This window comes from Corylus avellana, chromosome 5 (assembly GCF_965113065.1).
Source record: "Corylus avellana chromosome 5, dhCorAvel1.hap1.2, whole genome shotgun sequence".
Classification (NCBI taxonomy): Eukaryota; Viridiplantae; Streptophyta; class Magnoliopsida; order Fagales; family Betulaceae; genus Corylus; species Corylus avellana.
This window is the reverse complement of record NC_142494.1, coordinates 9,537,152-9,556,926: the sequence shown is the minus strand read 5'-3', so window position 1 is coordinate 9,556,926 and position 19,775 is coordinate 9,537,152. Positions and strand designations below refer to the sequence as shown.

Genomic DNA, 19,775 nt, shown 5'->3' with positions numbered 1-19,775 from the left:
AAATTGAATTGAATCATTATAAAACAGTATATTAAATATATAATAAATATGCTAGCAGTGCACCATACTATATGGCCCCGTTTGCCAACAGCGCAAAATAGCATTATAGTTGAAATGGTATTGTTTCAGCTGAATTACCATTTTGATATATACAGTAAAAAGTGTACTTTTTAATATTAATTTTTTTTTTAAAAGCAAAATATTAAAAAAAGCGGGTTGGGTGCATTTGGGGTGGCCGGATCCGTCTCAGAAGCTTACGAAGAAGGCAAACTCCCCGCTCACTCTGCCAATCAAGGGTTAAACCCGATTCCGATGTCGGACTGTCTGCCAAACGAGATTATCGCCGACATCCTCTCACGGCTGCCGGTGAAGTCGCTCATCAGATTCAGTTGCGTTTCAAAGGCATGGTGCTCTCTAATCTCCACCCCTGAATTCATCTCCACCCACCTCAATCGCGCTCCTTCCAACTTCCAACACCCACCCTGCCTTTTCGTCAGCCATAGCGAACGAGAATTTTATACCCCAGTCACACACACCCTCCTTGTGTATCGCGATCAAGATGATGTAGAACAGAATGGTGATTTCTTTGCAAGCCCATCAGATCGCATCGAATTGTATGATCCATCTAACCATAGATATTCCTTAGTTGGTTCATCTAACGGCCTACTTTGTCTTGCCAATATGGCTTTCATTAAGGAGGGAAGCTTCTGTGTTCTCTGGAACCCATCTATTCAAAAAGCCATATCCCTTTCGAAGCGTAATCTTGGATTTCATGATTTTCATGATTGGATCGACCAATCTGTTGGCTTTGGATATGATGCCATGACCGGTGATTACAAATTGGTATTTGGTATGACTTGTGTATCACCCACACACTAATCATTCAAATCTAGATGTTCCACCACTTGTTGAGATTTATACGCTTCGAACCGGCATATCGCGCTCTGTTACGGCTCCCGATCCTCCCTACATCATAGCTCATCGGTCCTCATCGGTTTTCGTGAGTGGGGCACTCCACTGGTTCACACACATTCCATACCATCTACAGAGCCAGAGCGCCTTTAGCAATGTTATCGTGTCGTTTAATATGAAGATGAGGCCTTTGGTGAAGTGGCTTTGCCTAAGAGTTTACAAGGGCCGGAAGACATGTGCTTCAATGTGGTGCTACTTGATGGGTTGCTTGCGCTTGTCTCTCGTGATGACGAACTTTTCTACGATGGCTTTGATGAGTCTCTAACCGTGTGGGTGATGAAAGAGTATGGAGTGGCGGAATCTTGGACTAAGCTGTTTGACGTTGTTAACAGTGGGTTATTTTACAAGGTGATAGGCGTTACAAAGAGTGGTGAAGTTCTAGTGCACGATGGAGGGATGCTTTCTTCAGGACCAAGTAGCCAAGTTTTAGTGGATCTTCACATTTGTTACACACGGGCGATTTTTTTTGGGATTGTTTTGGATACTTATGTGGAGAGCCTTGTTCTACTCAATATAACAGACCGAGTTCCGGGGGACATGGGTGTTCGTCTAGTGGTAGTTAGGGCACAAAGAAAAGCAGGTACTTGATGCTAGTTCCACATTGTACTTCTTACTATAAGTTCCCCATTCTTATCACTATGCTTAGAAAGCATGCCTCTTCATATTTTTCTACTTCCATCTGATGGTTGATAATGCTTATTGATTGTTTGTTTGGGAACATGTCGTTTCTTTGTAATGGTTGAACAGCTAATGGTTCATCTCTTTCTACTTGCAATTCTGTGATATGAATTTTCTGAACATCCCTCATATTGAAATAGGGAAGCATCTAATGAATATCTCAGATAATGGTACCGATGCTCTTTTAAGATCATGTGCGTCTATCCTCTGACCAAAAAGAAGTTCCAATAGAGGAGTAACATGTACTATAATGTTGTTCTACTTCCAACTGATGGTGGATAGTGCTTACTGTTTGTTTATTTGGGTGTAGGTAAAGTTGGACTGCGAAATGAAATAGCTAATGGGGGTAGAGTCAGGCTTTTTGTTGTCTTTTTGGGGATGGGATGAAGGTGACACTAAGTTTGTTTCAGCACCAGGGAGGTTTAGTCTGATTTTTCAGTGTGTTTTATAGTTTTGATAGTTGGAGAGTTATCTTAGATTCTTATTTTTGTAAGCTTGTGGAAAGCATTATGTGCTTGTGCACATGCTTCTATAACTATGATAGTCTATTTTCTAAGAGCCAGTAGATGTTGGGGCTGAATTCTCAAAACCATGCCCATTGGATGTCTTTGTACTTTAGTAATACAGAGTATGAACTTAATGTTTGTTGATGTACTTTTTTTCTTTCTTAAATCATCTGATGTGGTGAAAGATGGTTTCATGAAGACTTTACTAAAAAAGGAAAGATGGTTTCACGAATACTTTTGAAAATATTACAGTCATTTGCTCTCAGTCCTGATCCTTAATGATGTTTCTTCATAAATACGGATTTTCAGGGTGCCCCATCTATACTTAAAGACTTTCTATGGTCTATTAGAAAATGGAGTCTTCGGGTTTGTTTCTACTCTGCATTTTCTAAAATCAGAAAGAGAGCATTAGAGTGTCACCATTAAATTATCTATTACTCCAGTTGCTTGTTCGTCCTTTATTAGGTAATTGTAATGTGCAAACTTGAAAATTGTATTTTTCTATCAGCAATGGCTGCAAATGGATGTTAGTTAGGAATGTGTTCTTTTATTGAGATTGGTTTATTAATTATCTAAAAAAAAAAAAAAGGAATGTGAAGCTATGGTTTCACAGGTATACCATTTTATAAATGAAGCTTTGACGCCCTTGCTATTCTGCATTTGTGCTACAAGTTCCTTGTCTTTTTGCAAGAGGCTATTCTGATGTTCAGCGTGGTAATCCTATCAAGACATAGGATCGTATTGTTAAGCAATTTGTTTGGGAAGTCAGATCGTGGACAGAAGAAAATTTGGTTTGTTTAGGGAAAATGTGATCTTTGTTGCAATAGGAACCTGCCTGCAACTCTTCTTGTATAGCTTAGGAATGACAGTTTGATGTATTTTTTGGTGTTTTTTGTTGCTCTGTTTTAGGCACTTAGGAATGGCAGTTTGATGTATTTTTTGGTTTTTGGCATCCATACAAAGTCCATAAGTGGGATGATCTTCATTGTCATTCATGGTAGCTGTTTATTGAGCAGTTTGATAATATAGGCAAATTTGACAAATACTCCTTTCTCCTCATAAGGGACATATTAAACTAACTTAAATTACACATTGTGGGTTATTGACCGCCAAAAAGTTTTAAGCTGCTGGTAAGGGCTCTCAATTGCTAAGCACTGCTTTGATTTATATATTTTGTGTTGCTTTTGATTTTTGTTTAGGAAATAAATAACCTATAGTTTTTGTTTAGAATTCTTTGAATAATGCAACTTTGATTTTGCTGTTCTGGTTGGTTCTTTTCCCAGTATGGTTGATGCCCATCTGCTCAGAAGTGTTCTGAATTAATCCTGTTATGGTTTCAGTCATGGGTTCTCGCTAATCTTGCTGCATAGATAGTTGTGTTTGTCTTTCCATTTGCTTCAAATTATTCGGAACCATCGCAAATGCAGTTTGTGATAATGGGTTCGTTAATTTGGTTGTTGTTGCTCTCATAACCTCTCAGCTCTAGTAAACTTATACAGTTCAATTAGTCCTCTGCATTTTGTTATTTTTGGTATCCTCTGGCGGAAACTAGCGGATGAATAGGAGGCCTTTTTGATAGTTAAAAGAATAAGGGGCAACCTCTATTTCTGATCTGAGCATATGGAGAGTATCTGTGAATTTGGTTGATTTAGAACTTCCCAATTCAGTAGGAATTCCATTTGCTAGTAATCTGGATTCTTTACGTAGATATGAAATCAAAGTAGTTACATTTATTATTGATTATCTGTGCTTTGGATTGGCTGTGTGAAGCACAACTGATTCATATGCTTGGAATTGCAAAAGAGAGAAGTCAAGGAAAGCTTGAGTATGAATATTGGTTGGCTTTGTTCTAGGATACTTCAGCAAGATGTTTATTATTTCTGATGTGGGATTAATATGGGATATTATTTGGGTCCTTCAATTTCTTCATATGAATCAGGTTTTAACATGTTATGTTTGCTTCTTGTATTGATTCTGTATTTTCATTTTATCTTTTAGTTTGGGCGGATGCAGACCACATGATTTGGAAGGTAGCAACGTATTCAGGCAGAGAAGCAGGCTGCAGAGGAGTTGCATAGAAAGAAAATGGCCATGTGCCTTGAAACAGGGCTGAAGCAGAGGTTTTGAAACAGAATAATTACTTGTTAGCTACCATTCTTATGAGGAAATGATTATCATTCTTACTGGTCGTTTCTATCAAATCTCTAAAATCTGTCACAACTCTTGTGTACAACTTTACATATGAAATTAATACAGGTGGGTATATATTCGTGTAGATGGGCATTTGCTTCCTCTACACAGGTGGAATGATTTCAATGTATAATGTATGCATGACAATTGCTAAATTGCTAAATTAGAATTAAAATATATATGAAAAGGAAATTTCTTAAAGTACAATCAATTGCTAAGTTATTCAGACTGCATTACAACTTACAATGTTGCATGGCAAATAAACAACCAATAGAAGCTTATAAAGTGAACACTTCTCCATTGAATAACTAGCAAAAATCTTCACTTTGCAGAATGTGTTGAGTCAACCAACTTAAAAAGAAAATATCCTCTTGAAGAATACCATCATATTAAAGGTGTACATGCAAGCATATATTAATCATTCATATCCACTATTTGTAAGTATACGCTATCTACTATTGGCACATGCGCATACGGTTAGCAAGTACTAGGAGTATATACAGTATCTCTTTTAATCAATGTGAAATATTTTTTGAATTAAAAATCATTCCCAACATTCGGAAGGTCTCATTTGGCGAATTCGAGATGGGCACAAAAATAAAAATATGGGATGATCCATGGGTAGTTTCATCAAGACCACGGCTTGTTCAGTCCCCGGTGAGGGCCATGGGCAGAAGTGCTAGAGTTTGCGAGCTCTTGGATGTATCAACGAACTGGTGGAATATTGCGCGAGTTCACGAGATTTTCAATAGGGATGAGGCAGATTTAATTGCAGTATGGCGGTTAATCCACGAAGAGGGGAGGACAGACTTGTGTGGGCGGGCACAAAAAATGGTTTGTTCACTGTTCGTGCAGTGCTTACCATCTAGCAAAGGAAAGGTTTGAAAAAGAAGAAGGATGCAGCTCAAACACCCATCACACTAAATCTCTGTGGAAGAAAATCTGGGGATTAAAGGGCTCGAGAGTGGTGAAATTTTTTCTTTGTAAAGCTTGTAACAACATCCTGCCAACCAGAGAAAAACTCTTCAAAAGGAAAATTGTGACCGACCCTCTGTGCGCCATCTGTAAGTTGGAAACGGAGACGCTAGGCCATGTACTATGGAACTGCCTTTCTGCTCAGGACGTTTGGTCAGAATGTCGTGGCAAACTGCAAAAATGCTCCACCCAGGCGGACGATTTCCTAACAATCACGGAGAACATGGTGGGGCTTTTATCTGAAGAGGAGATGCACCTTATGATTAATGTAGCCAGGCAGTTATGGCTGAGAAGGAATAAGGTTGTGTTCGGTGGAGAATTTTGGCTTCCAACCAACTAGTTCGCCTAGCCCGCGAACAGATAGAAGCATTCGAAAATGCAAACCATCGAACAAACGGGCTAACGACTCCGCCAATCAGAACGATAGCAGAAGAAAGCCGGAAGTTTCCTCCGGTGGGTTACATCAAGGTGAACTGGGACGCGGCGACGGAGAGACAGAACACTAAGATGGGCTGGGGAATAATTGCTAGAGATCAGGAAGGGTGTGTAGTGGCAATGGCTTGCGGATCGCGCGCTGGTATACAGGACCCAACCACAGCGGAAACCAGGGCCGCAAGGGAAGCAGCGAAGCTTTGCAGCTCTTGGGGATTCCGTAACTTCATTCTGGAGGGGGATGCATTAGTGGTAATCCAAGCTATTACGAACGAAGGAGAGTGCTGGGGATCCTATGGCCAGATTATATACGACATCTGTTATCGGGTGTTCCCAACTGGCAGGTAGTCCATTCACGGCGCACAGCGAACGGAGTCGCTCATCAACTTGCCAAGATGGGTTACAACAGGATGAACTCAAGGTTTGGAGAGAGGATTTCCCTCTTTGTATGCAGAACGTTGTTTCTTCCGAGCAACTTGTTGCCTGATTTTATGTTTTTATGATAATGAATACCCTTTCAGAAAAAACTAAAAAATTAGCCTATATATATATATATATATATATATATATATAGGAGTAATGGTAGCTACCATCTTTTTCTCCTCCTAAAATCCTCTTAAAGCTGATGTGGCTTTTAAAATTACTATTAAATTTTAGATAAATCATATTTGAATTTTGATCTAATGGTGATTTTGAAAGCCACATAAGTTTTAGGAGAATTTTAAGAGGATAAAAAGATGGTACGTAGCATTACTCTATTATTAGGAAGAGGCTTACATGCGGTAAACAAAACTACCGCGGGGATTTATCTTTTAAGGGTTTTTTAACCCTTAAAGTGTAAGGTAAAAAAAAATAAAAAATGTCAAGCCGTCTTCTACCCAAACTGGGATTTATCTTTTAAGGGTTTTTTATCCTTTTTTTTTTTTTTTTTACCCAAACCCCAAGCCGTCTTCTCTCTATTCTCACCATACCCAAAACTGACACCCACGAGAGTCGAGAGTCATGGATTCTCTCCTGCAAGCCTTTCAACATCAACCTTTGCACATGGTGGCCTTCTTCATCATCCCCTTCCTGTTCCTATTGGGCATAGTTTTTCGTATTCGCCGGAGGTTGCCTTATCCATTGGGGCTCAAAGGGTTACCAACGAGTATGAGGCCGCAATTATCCTCTGCACTGGTTGAAATCTGGTGGTGGTTGTAAGTTGGATGATGTAAGAAGAAAGGGGTGAATGAAGATGAAATTCAAAATCTATTTTCCAGCAAAATTACTTTGAACTTTTTTGCCCTATTTCCACTCTTCCACTGTCCCATTCCCATTCTTCTTCTTTGTGCAAAAAATCTCTTTCAAATCTTGGTTTAAATTTTTTGTTTTGCTTGTGGCTTTGGATGTGTTGTGGGTGATCTTCTTTTGGGTGAAAATTGGTGCTGCAGTTGAGGGTTTTTATTACACATAAACCCATCACCCGAGCCCTTGGGTCAAAGGCCCGTGGGCCCAAGAAAGCCTAGTGCATCCAAATGGGCTTATCAAACGTGCCCAGCACAAAGCAACCGATACAACGTCGTCCCCTACACTTTTGGATGGCCAAAAGTCCAGTATGGGGCCATAATGAACCTCCTGCACTTAACATCCAGATGCATCTATCATATCAGGGACAAGGCTCGGCTATATAGACAGCTCGCACAGAGCAAGATCACCGGGACAGTTACGATCCTACCCTTAAAGATGCCTCATAGATACATGCCATCCTTGGAATCTTGTCAACATATGTAACGGCCTCTTACCGATCATAAAGAAAGGAGACACAAATATTAACTCTTTTAGCCTTTACGCCCAAATCCCGAATCCTCCGTCAGGCCATCATAACCACCTCCACATGCTCAGCTATAAAAGGCCTCACCTTTAAGGTATGAGGGACCATTAAGACGCATACTAAGCTTATATACATACTAACTTAAGCATCGGAGGAGGAACCGCCGGCCAACACCCGGCGCATCCTCTTAACGCGTGCTTTAGTTTTGCAGGTTTACAGAAAGTTGAACAACAAAAGGCATAGCTCGAAGACTTGGATTCCCTCAAGTTCACCATACCGAAAACTGCTTCAACAGTTTGGCGCCGTCTATGGGAACGACTAAACCGCTCTTACAAAAACAATATCCGAAGTAATGGTGAATACAAGATCAAGAAGCTGAGCTTGCACCGAAGAACCACTGGCCCAGGCCAATCAAAGGCCACCACCGGCACATCAAAACTCCAACGACAAGGAGCGCATTGCTTCTCTTGAAGCACAGATGGCACTTCTAATCCAACAGAATGAAGAGCTACGACTCTGATTTCCGTCTCCATCCCAAATCAATCAGGCTGAACAGTAGGATGGGCAAAGAAGTCACGATCATCACTCCGATAACCGCGACCTCCATTTTGACGGTCACAGCCAGCAAGACGAGAGTCGCCCTCGCCCGTGCAGCCATACTCGCAGAGGCGAAAACTCTTGCAAAATGACGGAACCACAACCGATCACGGCTTCGCTGGGACGGAGACGCCCTTCACCAAACAGGTAATCGATCATCCACACCCCAACAAATTTAAAACACCACAAATCCCGAGCTACAGTGGAGTCGGAGATCTAACCGAGCATCTGGAGAACTATTGGATGCACCTGACGTTGCACGCCATTCCCGACGAAATCCCATGCAGAGCCTTCCCAACTACACTCTCGGGAAATGCTAGGGAATGGTTCCGAAGCTTAGCACCTAATTTCGTGGCTACCTTCGAGGATTTGGCTCGGATTTTCCTTACCCATTTCCTGGGTTCTAGAGAAAGGAAGAAACCATTTGGGTACCTATTGACGCTCCACCAGTGAGAAGGGGAGAGTTTAAATGAATTCATGATTCGGTTTAACACCGAAAAATTGAAGGTGGAAGATCGTATGGACGGTGTAATCATTTTCGGCGTCTACAACGGAATCTCGCCCGAGGAGCCAGTGGCGAGGAAAATTGTAAGAAGGCAGCCGAACAGCCTTTAGGAGCTACTGGACAAGGTAGAGAAGTTTATCAACGAAGAGGAGACCTTGAAGGCAATGAGATCAGCCCAAAAAATTCCCAAGAAGTTGGAAGAAAAGAAGAGGAAAGATCACTCGGGGTTCGACGCCTCGAAGCACCTCAAGAAAAAGTTTAACAATCACAACTTCACTTCACTCAATGCCAACATTTTCGAGGTCCTGATGGAGATCAAGAAGGATCCAGAATATTGAAGACCTCTCGGGGCCCCGCAAAATCAGAACTCAGATCGCTATTGTGAGTTGCATGAGGTCAACGGGCATTACACAGAAGGCCGCATTGCCTTGCGGCACCTCATCGAAAAGTTTATCCAAAATGGTAAACTTGTGCAATTCTTGGGAGGACAAAGGAAAGCGGCTCCTCCTTGGGAAAATTACATCCGAGAAATAAACTACCATCCTCACAGGAATCAACAGCCACAGGAATGGTATCGAAGCATAAGTTTCAATCGCAGGAACCATAATAGGTATCCTCGAGAGGAGAGAGCGAGATGGGAAGAGCATAGAGGAAGGCCAGCTCGCCTAACGCATGAACCACAGTACCAAGCTAACCTCTCGGAAATCCACACCATAATTGGTGGATTCGCTGGAGGAGGAGAGTCAGGGAGAGCAAGGAAGGCCTATGCCAGTCAACTAGAAGGCTCTCATGAAGTCTACACTATAGGGAGGCCCGTGAAGCAGTCTCGAAGGAGCGAGATGGTGATTGGATTATCGGATGCAGATTACTTGGGTATCTCACGCCCGCACATTGACGCTTTGGTTGTCACTCTGACAGTGGCAAATCATAACGTCCATCGCATTCTGGTGGACAATGGGAGCTCGGCAAACATCCTATATTGGCCTGCATTTAAGAAGTTAAATTTGGGACAAGAGAAAATCGTCCCAACCAATTGCCCTTGATGGGATTCATAAGGGAACAAGTACAACCGATCGGATCAATCAAGCTACCGGTTACAGCCGGGTCATACCCAAGGCATGTGACTGTAATGGTACGTTCTCTGTTGGTCTACCAACCTTCTGCCTACAATGTTATTATCGGGAGGACGGCTCTCAACGAGCTAAGATCCATCACATCAACTCCGCATCTCAAGATGAAACTCCCAACAGATCACGGAGTTGGAGAAATTAGGGGTGATCAACGGGCTGCCCGACAATGTTACATCTCTATGAAAGAATGCCCGAAAACCCCCAGCCCCAAGGAACACCAGTAAGGAGGAAAGATAGCAATTAAAGGGTGGTGAACCGGTTGAAGATCTTGAGGAATTCTCGGTCGGCGAACCCGACAGAGTTATCAAAATTGGGTCCCAACTAGACCCAACCGTGAAAGAAGAACTCAAGTCCTTCCTCCGTAATAACTGTGATGTATTTGCTTGGAGTCATGGCGATTTGCCAGGAATAGTACCTTCGGTCATGGTGCACAAATTGAACGCTGATCCTAATTTCAAGCCGGTACGGCAGAAGCGGAGGGGGTACTCGGCTGAAAAAAAGCAAAGCTACTGCTGAAGAAGTCAAGAAATTATATGAAGCCGGGTTCATCAAAGAAATCTAGTACACCACTTGGTTGGCAAATGTGGTGCTAGTAAAGAAGTCAAACGAGAAATGGAGGATGTGTATCGACTTTACAGATCTCAACAAAGCATGTCCCAAAGACAACTATCCTTTGCCACGAATAGACCGGCTTGTCGATTGAACTTCGGGACATGAGCTACTAAGCTTTATGGATGCATTCTCGAGGTATAACCAGATTTCCATGTATGAGTCCGACCAAGAAAAAACGGCCTTCATGATTGACACGGATTTGTATTGCTATCGAGTCATGCCGTTCGGACTGAAAAATGCAGGAGCTACATACTAGTGATTAGTCAACAAGATGCTTCAAAAGCAGATTGGGTGGAACATGGAGGTGTATGTAGATGATATGCTAGTGAAAAGCATACGAGTAGTCAATCACGTAGCGGGCCTAGCCGAGGCGTTTGATACGCTAAGGCACTATAAGATGAAGCTCAACCCTTCCAAATGTGCGTTTGGAGTAGCTTCAGGCAAGTTTCTTGGGTTCATCGTCTCCTGAAGGGGAATTAAAGCTAACCCCGAGAAAATCAAGGCAATCCTGGACATGCAAGCGCCTCAAAGCACAAAGCAGCTTTAGCAATTAACAAGCAGGATAGCGGCATTAAATCGGTTCGTCTCTCGCTCAACCAACAAATGTCTTCCCTTCTTCAAGATCCTAAAGAAAGCTTTCTCCTGGACTCCAGAATGTGACAAAGCTTTTAAGGAATTGAATGAATATTTAGTAAGCCCACCGCTACTGAGCCAACCAGTAGAAGGGGAAGCTTTGTACCTGTATTTGGCGGTATCACCGTCAGCCATAAGCTCAGCCTTAATCCGAGAAGAGCAAGGAGTGCAAAAGCCTGTCTGCTTTGTCAGCAAAGCCCTGCACGGTGCCGAAGAACGATACCCACAGATCGAGAAACTAGCATTTGCCTTGGTCACATCTGCCCGGAGGTTGAGGCCAAACTTTCACGCGCATACAATCAAGGTGTTGACTGAGTATCCCTTGAGAAAAATCTTGCAAAAGCCATATTTATCAGGAAGATTAGTCAACTGGGCCATTGAACTCGGAGAATTCGACATAGAATTCCATTCGAGAGCATCCCTAAAAGGGCAAGCGATAACCGATTTTTTGGCCAAATTTTACGATGTCTCTAAGGAAGAAGAAACCAACATGGGAGAAGCGTGGGTAGCATCTGTAGATGGGTCCTCAACATAGAAATGCAACGGGATCGGGATTGTGCTCGAAGGACCCAACGGTGAAAAATGTGAAGCAGCTGTGCAGTTGAAATTCAACACTGCCAACAACAAAGTTGAATATGAAGCCATGATCCTTGGAATGAACATGGCAAGGGAAATGGGAGTAAAAAACCTAGAGGTCATAAGTGATTCCTAGGTAGTGCTTGGACATGTTCGAGGAGAGTATGAGGCTCGGGGAAGCAAAATGAAGAAATATTTGGCAAAGGTAAAGGGGATCATGGAATCTTTCGAAAAGATAACTTTTACGAAGGTACCCAGAGAAGAAAACTCTTAGGCAGATGCCTTAGCTCATATAGGCTCCATTGCCGAGGAGGAAATCATATCGGTTGATTAGCCAATCCATGAGCTAGCCGAACCCTCGATTGGCCAAACAAATCAAGTGGCGTGCATTGAAGAGAGAGAACAATGTCTAGATTGGGGCCATGACATCCTACAGTTTCTCAAGGAAGGCAAGCTGCCATTCGATAACAAGTTAGCACGGAAGATTCGCATCCAAGCAGCACGATACACACTAGTTGATGGTGTCTTGTATCGGAGGGGTTACACCCTCCCTCTACTCAAATGTCTATCCAAGGATGAAGCCGCATACGTGGGGGTGTGCGGCAGCCACTCAGGAGGAAGAATGTTAGCCCACAAAGCTATCTGAGTAGGGTATTACTGGCCAGGAATGAACCGAGATTCCCATGAAATGATAAAGCATTGCGACAAATGCCAACGATTTGACAGAGTACTAGCCAATCTGCCTGAAGAATTAAGCCCGGTTTCGACCCCATGGCCCTTCGCGCAATGGGGGGTAGACTTAGTGGGCCCACTTCCAATAGGAAAGGGAGGGTGTCGGTTCGTTGTGGTTGCTATGGATTATTTCACTAAGTGGGCAGAAGCAGAAGCATTAGCCACTATAACCACTGGAAACATAAGGACTTTTCTCTGGAAAGCAATCTTCTGTCGGTACAGCATCCCACATGCTTTTGTAACCAACAATGGAAAACAATTCGATTGCGAACCTTTCCGAAATTGGTGTGCCGAACTCCATATCAGAAACTACTTCTTGTCTCTCAGACACCCGAACACCTTCAGGCCAACTGTCAGGTAGAAGCGACAAACAAAACTTTAATGAAAACTCTAAAGAAGAAACTCGAAGACAAGAAAGGAGCATGGGTAGAAATCCTTCCAGAAGTACTATGGTCATACAGAAAGACCATCCGAACACCAACTGGAGAAACCCCTTTCTCTCTGGCATTCGGGTCCGAGGCAGTCATCCCGGTGGAAATCGGTTCGATTAGCTTCCGAGTGAAGCATTACAACCATGAGATAAACAAAGAAGGGATGAAGCTAAGCTTGGATTTGCTCAAGGAAAGGAGGGATGATGCTCAGGCGATGATGGCAGCCTATCAACAAAGAACAGCCAGATATTTCAACAAAAAGGTTAAGCCGAGATAGTTCAAGATTAGGGATTGGGTCCTCTGGAAGGCCAGCATAGCCACCCGAGATCGAGCGGCAGGAAAGCTCGGACCGACATGGGAAGGACCATACAAAGTCATTCGAGGCGATAGACAAGGAGCCTATTACCTACAGGATGCGGAAGGAAAGCCACTGCCGAGACCCTGGAATGTCGATCATCTGAAAAAATACTATCAGTAATTTTCCCATTACATTTATTTCTTGTAATTCTTGACTATTTTTGTATAAAAGTCTATTTATAGCGACTCATTTGAGCGTCGGAGAACCCTTGGTCAAAACGACCATCGGGCCCGGTGATAAAGTTCATGTCTTGCAGTAGTCTTGGAAACAAGAGAGTAAACCCTTAACAAAAAAAAATCTCTCGTCTCAGAAACAAGGGAGTAAACCCTTAGCAAAAAAAATCTCCCACCTTGGGAACTAGGGAGTAAACTATTGTGCAAATTTATTTAACTCGCAAGTGCATGAATCGATTGTAGTTTAATGGATTGTAAGTATGAGGTCGATCCCACAGAGAATTGTATTATTGAAAGAGCAATTTAAATCTAAACTAATTAAATCCTAGCCTAGTTCCAAAAGGGTTTTGAATTTTGATTTTTGAAACTAAAAGACAAACATAAACTAATTAAAATAAAGAAAAAATTACAGTTTACCCCTTCAAAGTTGATAGCGTTTTTTAATTCGAACACCAAAGTTTCAATTTTTGCAATCCACCTCCCCAAAGTTGCAATTTTTTGCAATTTAACCAATTGTATCCAAAACTTCCCATATTGCCCATGATTTTTATTTTTATTTTTATTTTTTATAAAAAAATGAAAAATAAAATTCGGGGTGGCCGTAGCCACCCCTTTGGCCATCTGGCCATTTTTGCAACCCCAAATTTATTTATTTTTTTCATAAAAAAAAAAAATCAGGGGCAATATGAGAATTTTGGGATAATATTAGTCGAATTGAAAAAAATTGAAACTTTGTGGGGGTGGATTGCAAAAATTGAAACTTTGATGATCAAATTGAAAAACGCTGTTAACTTTGGAGGGGTAAACTGTAATTTTTCCTAAAATAAACTAAAAGAGAAAAGACTAAGGTTTGGAAATTCATACTCATCGAATCATAACAACATACTTCTATGTCTATCAATATTAATCTGAAGTTCTAACAATTAAAATCTTAGATATGTTTTACTTTGCTTCAACAGTTAATCAAAACCATCCCATGTATCCATTAATTGCACAAATCACAAAAGGAATCCAATATCAATTAAATCATGAGATGTATCCGTAAATCACAAAAGATATTAAATCTTAATTGAAACACCAAATGTATCAGTAGAACAAATCACAAGGAATATCTAATTATTTAGGCAAATAAAATCTAGCAATCAATTATGTGAAATTATCTTAAATCATCAAGTGTATCCTTAAATCACAAACGATATCCAAGAATCACTCCACATATTGAAAAGAAGTAAAACAATTGAAATATTAAACCCAATAAAATCAGATAAATAAAGACTTATATGAAAGTAAAGATTTTCTTCATTGGTGAGGCGTCATCCTCAACTTAGTCAGGAATTAGCTCCACATAAAAATAAAACCTAAACTAAAGAAAAACTAAACTAAAAGAAAAGTTGTGAATTACATTCTGTCTCCAAAATTGTATCCCAAAACTAGTCTCTGGAATTGTATATCTTTTCTTTAATGCAAAGAGGTCTATTTATAGGCTTAAGGAAGTCCTAGAATCCCTATTAAATCTAGATAATTCAGAGGTCTGTCTCCTAGTCAAAATAGAAGTCTGAAATCGGATTAGGATTCATCCAGATTTGTGTCCTTTAATTGCGTGGCGATTTTGGCATAGTAACTGTCTGAATTAGGAAAATCATATTTCACATCGAATTGTATTATTTTGAGTTAACTTTCCAATGCCACTTGAATCACTTCAATCCGATATTCGAATGAAACGTTTTGGTCAAAATACTGAGATGTGTGCATAATCTGAATTTGAATACAATCCGAAATTTTATCCAATCTGAACTTTAATCCAATATGATCTTTAATCCGATTTAACATTTTCTTGGATTTTGTTAAACTTAACCACCTCATCTAGGTCTTCTCAAAGTATGCTTTCTTATAAACTTTGCATTTTTCCCTTTAAAGCTGTAGTTTTTCTTTAATGACCAACAAAACACTAAAAACACAAAACTAACACAAAATATTAATTAACGACACAGCTAAAGGATTAACTAATGTAAACAAAGGGGTCTAAATATGCAATACTTGGCACTGATCATAAACCCTTAGCAAAAAAAAATCTCCCACCTCGGGAACTAGGGAGTAAACCCTTAGCAAAACAAATCTCCTACCTTGGGAACTAGGGAGTAAACCCTTAGCAAAAGAATCTCCCACCTCAGGAACTAGGGATAAAAAATCTCCCACCTCAGGATCTAGGGAGTAAACGCTTAACAAAAAAATCCCTTGTCTCGAAAACAAGGGAACAAACCCTTAGCAAAACCTGACCAGGAAAACTGAGGATTCTTCAACACAGATATTCAAGCACGTCAAAACGAACAAACAAAGCCCGAAAAAGGTATTCATTGCACAACTCCAGCGAAAGTCGTACCAGAAAGACAGAGCGCAACACAGCAAAGGAATCAAAGGTAAACATTTTGTTGAAGACTTTTACGTTACAAGAAGATTCAATTACAACAGCCACAAAAAATAAGTCAAAACAGTTGCATGAAAAGTCAAGCTACAACAGACACTTGGCTACTTGTTTATCCAACTACATCGAAGACATCACATCCGGGTTCGATCTGGTACTCTACGTCCAAAGTGACGTTGTACAATGAATCACATTTGAACGATCACCTAGGAATATGATGAACAAGAAATTTAAGGCCCCAGAAGGGCCATTGCCGTTTATATCGAAGGCTACCAACGGTGACCTTCACTAGATGGACCATTTGTCTCAAGAGCCCTAGCCTTCCAGAGTCGGTATTTCCTGCAAAGTCTCCGGCACTTCTCTTCCTCCTTCAGAAACAGCTGGGTGGCAGAGTAAAAATCGGAGGCTTTCTCCCATCTTTTCTCGTGAATACTAACGAGATAATCCTTGAGATCCGCAATCAGTCGGTCTCATGACACCAACTGCCAATCTTTCCAGGCTATTTGATAATCCTTCACTTTGATGTCGGCCGTCAACTTCGCCAACTGATTAGAGCGGTCCACCAAGCATTGCTCCCGTGCCTCCAATAGTAAGCGTAGTTCGACAATTTTTGCCTCAAAATCGCCAGGAGCACGAAAATGAGGCTGCTTAGACGATAGGCGAGATGAAGAAGCCACACCCCAAGGAAATGAAGAGGAGGTAGAAGGAGCCAATGACTTTGTCTCCGCCAAACTCCAAATGAAGAAATAAAAGCCATGAAGAAAGAAATCAAAGAGAAAGAGCGTAGTCAGTTGAAGGAAAATACCTTTAACCTAAAGGGATATTTATAGTGTGTAAGCCCTTGGAAAATGAAGTGTCACCTTGAAATGTGAAGAGACATCCTGCGCAGAATCGCCTAGGAAATCCAAACGGCAACGCACCACTTGTCCCGCCATCGGAGGCCGTGCATGTAATAATGATGGACTCCGAAATCTAAAACGATAGATACCAAAAGACTAACTGAGAATTTAATGACCGAGGTTTACAATACATTTTAATCCTCGGCCATGGGGGGTAGGACACCCGATCACAGAATACAACAATGAGGGCATTCAAAAGTGCCTGGAAATATCAAAGCATCCAAAAATACCAGAAGTTCAAAGACAGTTCAAATATGTATAGAGCAAAAGCATTCAAAGCATCCAAAAAATATTAGAAGTTCAACAGCAGTTCAAATAAGCACAGAGCAAAAATCCTTATACAGACAAACGAAAAAATGTTTAAGTATGGGGAACCACTCCCATTTCATCAGCATCATCATCTATGATGATCTCGGGACCAAAAGGCTCGGGGGGAAAGTTTGCTTCAGGGCGAAACCCATGCACATTGACTTCCGGCGCATCAGGAATCAACTCTCTGCTTGCGTCAACCATTTTGTCAACAACAGTAGCTGGCACCTCCAAGAAGTTTGACTCCACTGTGGTAGGGTCGATGCCAAATTGATCTCTAAGGATGGTGAGGTACCGATGATTCTCAAAACCCCAATGAAACCTGTGGGCCCATAATAAATCTTGAAGCCAGGGAACAAACGACAGCTCCGCAATATAACGAACCTCCTTAGCTTTCCAATAGCGGTACCCTTGCCGACATTGATCACATCTGGCCTGGGAAGCTCCCAAATCACCTACAAGCTTCTCATGGGTGTCTTCCGATTAGGATAATTGAGCCTCAAGCGTCTCGGAAAGTTTTCGAAAGCCCTCTTCGGAAACCCGAACCTCAGAAAGCTCCTCCTCGATTTTTGCATTTTCTACAACCGATAGGGCATCTGTGGACTCCGCCTTCGTAACCCTCTCCGCCAACTCCTGACCATCCCGGTCGGCAATGTCTAGGCGCATCTGAAGATGGGCATTCGCCAACTTTGACTCACTGAGCCTTAGTTTGATCGCAAAGAGCTCGTTCTCCTTCTCTGCCAACAGACGGCGAAGACTCTCCAACTCAGAATTAGGGTCCTGAGAACCAGAGGACTCTTGCCACTTGCTCATCTTCTGAACTAAATCCCAAAGCTCTACTCTCTCACAGCATTCTCTCACTGGCCTTCCTAAAACTCTTTATACCAACTCGTGATGAGAGTTGTTGTCCAAATATCTAGGTAAATTAATAGATAAATAATTGTACGTTTTACCTGCAAGTGCACAAGGTCAACATAATAGTATATGGTGCAAGTACAGGATCATTCCCACGACGAATGCTAAATTTTGCTTAAAAATAAATTCCTTAAGTAAAACAAAGATTGATTGTTTAAGTGATGATAATAAAAGGTAGGGCTTTGATATCCACCACTAATTATATTCAGCTAATATAACAATATGCCATTGCTTTGATCAAGTTATGCATATCTAATGTTTGTCAACCTAAGGGCATGGCATATACTCCTTAAGCTATAGATTTCCCTAAGCAACGAGTGAGGCATGGCGTATACTCTAACTCTTTTCTTTTCTAAGGGATTTAGCTTGGTGTATACTATGTTGTTCTTTAGGAAAGCATATACTCTATGAAAATCGACAAACACATGAGGCCTAGGGCATGGGCGTATACTCTCGGTTCCTCATGTTGATTAACCCAAGAACCGCGGTGTGGATTCTTTTGTTACTTTTATTAAATCCAGGACTCGGCCATTCAAATTGATTTAACTAACTAGTACATACCACATGCATATGTTGATCAGGCACACACATATGAGGAATTCATGCAAGCAGGTATTAATCAAGCTAAATAGCACAACAAGATCATTACAAAGGCGCCAATATTGAAATATTAACTAAACATAACTAGGGCTTCAATCTAGGCCTACTAAATAAATTAGCTACACATAAAGTTGATGTTAAACATCTTCATCAAATAAAAGAAAAGAAAAGAAAAGAAAAGAAAGGAAAAGAATAAACCTGAAACTTGAACTAGAAGAGCTCCAATTCTTCTCCTTCTCAAAGTCCCCTACTCTAGAGACTTAAGGGTCTGTTTATAGGCTTTAGAAGTCCTTGACAAACTAGTAAACCTAGGAATTTCGTAGGGTTTCAAAACCTATTACAATTGGGAGTTGGAAAACCCTATTATGGAAAGAATGAAAATTTGGTCGTAGCTTTGATGTGTCTCCTGCGCATGGGTGCGATCGATCGCAACCCGTGTGCGCTCGATCACAAGTCTGCGATCGAGCCTCTTCTATTGTGCGCTCGAGTGCTTGTGGCCTGCTTCATGCTTTGTCTTCTAGTACTGCGCTCGATCGCGGGAAACCTGTGATCGATCGCAGTGTCAGGGGCTCCAATTTTTCCCATTTTCTCTCTTTAAGCCCAAATCTTTCAGATTTACTTCATTTTCTTCCAAAAGCCTACAAAAGTATGGAAAACGCAAAAAGGAATTAAAATGACCTAATTAACTAAAACCAAAGGATTAATGCATGCAAGTTAAGGGCTGAAAATATGAATATTGTAGCACTTAACACACCTCCAAACTTACATATTGCTAGTCCCTTAGCAATACAAAGCTAACAATTAAATGAAAAACTAAAAATAATAAGATAAATCCATCTTTCGTGGGATATACGATTGCATTTAGCATATGCAACAAGAATTTTAAACCTCTAGGAATTCCCTAGAGGATGAGTGAAGTCTCGTGAGGGTTTTCCAAAAATGCTACCCACAAACATCATGCACAGTTCATGTTATCTCAAAATTAAAGCATCACTTCAAGATCATGATTTTTATTCATTAGCAAGCTTAAAAAGATGAACTCCATCTTCACAATGAATTGGAATCTCAAAGTGCAATTACTTACAAAGGGCATGCTAAATCATCATAAGTTTGAAATTTGTGTACAGTGAATTAGTACAAAATTATGAGGCTTCCAAATCTTTCCAATATGTAATGTCTCCATATCTCAAAATTCACTAGAATCCCTATTAGAATGAACAACCATGGCATTTTTTTTTCCTTTCTCTCTCTTTTTTTTTTTTTTTTTTGGTCAGGTTGTGCAATGTTCGGTTCCCTTAAACTTTCTAATTGACCATTGTA

The 19,775-nt window shown here is 41.1% G+C and overlaps 1 pseudogene; it reads left to right on the top strand.

Moving 5' to 3' along the window:
• Positions 1 to 230: 230 nt before the first annotated feature.
• LOC132182264 (F-box/kelch-repeat protein At3g06240-like) overlaps positions 231 to 19,775 on the top strand; it is a 76,997-nt pseudogene continuing 57,452 nt past the window's right edge.